The sequence below is a fragment of the Theropithecus gelada genome, chromosome 19 (assembly GCF_003255815.1).
Source record: "Theropithecus gelada isolate Dixy chromosome 19, Tgel_1.0, whole genome shotgun sequence".
NCBI lineage: Eukaryota > Metazoa > Chordata > Mammalia > Primates > Cercopithecidae > Theropithecus > Theropithecus gelada.
In genome coordinates this window covers 39,733,055-39,736,493 of record NC_037687.1, presented here as the reverse complement: position 1 = coordinate 39,736,493, position 3,439 = coordinate 39,733,055, and the positions used below count along the sequence as shown (strand labels likewise).

The window sequence follows — 3,439 nt, the reverse complement described above, 5'->3', positions numbered from 1 at the left end:
TTTTGGTACAGATGGGGTTTCGCCATGTTGACCAGGCTGGTCTCGAACTCCTGACCTCAAGCAATCTGCCCACCTCGGCCTCCCAAAATGCTGGGATTACAGGCATGAGCCATCATGCCTGGCCAAGCGTTTATATATCTAAACATAGAAAAGGTACAATAAAAGATAAATGTGGGCCGGGCGCGGTGGCTCACACCTGTAATCCCAGCACTTTGGGAGGCTGAGACAGGTGGATCTTCTGAGGTCAGGAGTTCAAGACCAGCCTGGTCAACATGGTGAAACCCCATCTATAATAAAAATACAAAATTTAGCTAGGCGTGGTGGTGGGCATCTGTAATCCCAGCTACTTACGAAGCTGAGGCAAGATCATTGCTCGAACCCAGGAGGCAGAGGTTGCAGTGAGCTGAGATCGCACCATTGCACTCCAGCCTGGACAACAGAGCGAGACCCTGTCTCAAAAAAAAAAAAAAAAAAAAAAAAGATAAAAGTGGTGTACTTGTAGAGGGCATTTCCATTATAACCTTATGGGACCACCATCATCTATGTGGTGCATCGTTCATTAAACATCGTTATGCAGGGGATGACTGTATGCCTAAAACTACTAGAAATATAGGAAGTAATCCAAATGCTTTTCAAGTTCACATGACTTGGGTACGTCTTTGGTAAATAAAACTAGTTTAATATTGTTGGTTTAATGAAAAACAGCTCTGTGTTCTGATTTACAAAAAAAAAATTAAACAAAAACAAAACCCAAAAAACCCTATACATGTATTTCATGTTATGGTCCTTGCTTAAGTGATGGCTGCCTGACATGCATTTGATGTAAAAATGGTGAATAGCAGGGACAGGCACAGTGGCTCATGCCCATAATCCCAGCACTTTGGGAGGCCAAGGTGGGCAGATTACTTGAAGTCAGGAGTACAGGACCAGCCTGGCCAACATAGTGAAACCCAGTCTCCACTAAAAATACAAAAAAATTAGCCAGGCGCAGTGGCTCACGGCTGTAATCCCAACACTTTGGGAGGCCAAGGTGAGTGGATCACGAGGTCAGGAGTTCAAGATCAGCCTGGCCAAGATGGTGAAAACCCGTCTTTACCAAAAACACAAAAATTAGCTGGGTGTGGTGGCAGGCACCTGTAATCCCAGCTACTCTGGAGGCTGAGGCAGGAGAATGGCTTGAACCCAGAGGCAGAGGTTGCAGTGAGCCAAGATCGTGTCACTACTCTCCAGCTTGGGTGACAGAGTGAGACAGTGTCTCAAAAAAAAAAAAAAAAATGGTGAGTAAGGAAATGACTTGGGAGAGCTGACTTTGTCTAATGTCTCATGAAACTTCCATGACTAATCTAAGCATAATTGTTAAGAACATGTGAAATAAATAAATGTAAATAGGACCAAAGTTTATAAATGAAATTTTCAACAACAACTGTGCTTTATGCTTGAACCTGGGAGGCAGAGGTTGCAGTGAGCCGAGATCATGCCATTGCACTCCAGCCTGGGCAATAAGAGTGAAACACTGTTTCAAAAAAAAAAAAGAAAAAAATGATTGTGTTTTATATATATCTCTTTAAAAAGGTTTCCCAACCTCCTTGGTAACTATACCCTTGGATGGCAGATATTCATTAAATATCCAGGTCATTTCCAAATAAAACAAAAATACTGAAGCATTCATTGCTGAACACAGGCACAAGTTTATTTACCTTTGGCTTCTTAAAATTTATAGAAAGAAATAATATATTAGGGTCCATAAGTAAACATGTCCTGTTTCATACTGAAAAACTGTTCTGTGCGAAAACATGTTTCTAGAAATTATGTGTCTTCATAAAATGTTAGCACATGACAGTTCAAAATCGCTTACTTCCTAGGTTTTCACTGTAGAGTTGCTAAAACTTAAAATTCTAATATACAATTAAAACTACTATAAGTGATTCTGTATGCAAAGTGTACAAGGAAAGTAAGATGTTATGAGGTATGAAGATGTGGGGGGCATTTGTTGAGGAAAAATGACTTTGTCGAGTTTAGAAGCTGTTGCAGAATGAACGAAGGAAGAAAAGATATAGGTAAAACTGAACGCATATAAAAGCTGGAAAGAGAGAATCTTTTGTGGTCAAACTGACCAAAATTGAGTGAATTTACTATGTCTTAAAAATGACCCTTAATATCAAGGGTACACTGATGCAAAACTAGAATTTGGTATTATATTTTAAAATGTAAGATTTTCTTGTCGTATTGACAAGAAAGAGTGATTTTCTTTTTCACCTTTTAAGTAATCTGCCTTAAAAAACCTGTCTTATAATCTGCCTTAAAAAACCTGTCTTATCAAAATAATTTTCTGTGTTTCATGTTGTCTTTTATCAGGCCTTCAATCACTTTCCAAGAAAATCAAATCCTCTCTATTAAGAGAGCTAATATAGCTGGGGGCAGTGGCTCACGCCTGTAATCCCAGCACTTTGGGAGGCCGAGGCAGGCGGATCACAAAGTCAGGAGATCAAGACCATCCTGGCTAACATGGTGAAACCCCGTCTCTAATAAAAATACAAAAAAAATTAGCTGGGCGTGGTGGCGGGCGCCTGTAGTCCCAGATATTCGGGAGGCTGAGGCAGGAGAATGGCATGAACCCGTGAGGCGGAGCTTGTAGTGAACCGAGATCATGCCACTGCACTCCAGGCTGGGCAACAGAGCGAGACTCTGTCTCCAAAAAAAAAAAAAAAGAGAGCTAATATATGTATTTTTTACAACTATGTAACTTTCTCTATTTGCCTTTGAAGCCTTTTAATAATTACCCTGGTGATTATGAAATGAATATTAATAAATATTAAATGCTCATTAAATATTTAAATAAAATATTAAATGCTCATTAAATATTTAAATAAAATATTAAATGATTATAAAATGAACAGTTGATTAAATAGGATCTCAGATCACTATATCATTCAATAATTACTCTGGTAACCAGACTAATTATTAGTGACCTAAATTAATAGTTACCTGAGATCCTATTTAATCGAATGTTTTCCTTTTTTCTTTTCTTTTCTTAATTTCAAAAAATATGGAAGGGCTAATGAATTTGCGAGTTATCCTTGCACAGGGGCCATGCTAATCTTCTCTGTATCATTCCAACTTTAGTATATGTGCTGCCAAAGCAAGCACTAATCAAGTGTTTTAAGACTTTTTTTACATTGTTTACAAACTTCCTAAAATCAAATTCTAAATTCAGTCTTGTGACCTTGAATTAACTTTGGAATTTGCCAGTTGAGCCCCTGGAAAGCGCAAAAGATGTGTTTCTCAACTTGAAAAAGAGAGACATTAGCCAGTAATCCCATGGCTCATGCCTGTAATCCCAGCACTTTGGGAGGCCGAGGCAGGTGGATCATGAAGCCAGGAGTTGAAGACCAGCCTGGCCAACATGGCGAAACCCCGTCTCCACTAAAAATACAAAAAA

General features: G+C 39.0%; 1 non-coding gene across 1 annotated transcript; it reads right to left on the bottom strand.

The window, feature by feature from the left end:
• Positions 1 to 3,040: 3,040 nt before the first annotated feature.
• On the bottom strand, positions 3,041 to 3,147 carry LOC112613637. The gene has a single exon (XR_003116968.1). It is a non-coding gene; the product is annotated as a U6 spliceosomal RNA (small nuclear RNA).
• Positions 3,148 to 3,439: the final 292 nt, after the last annotated feature.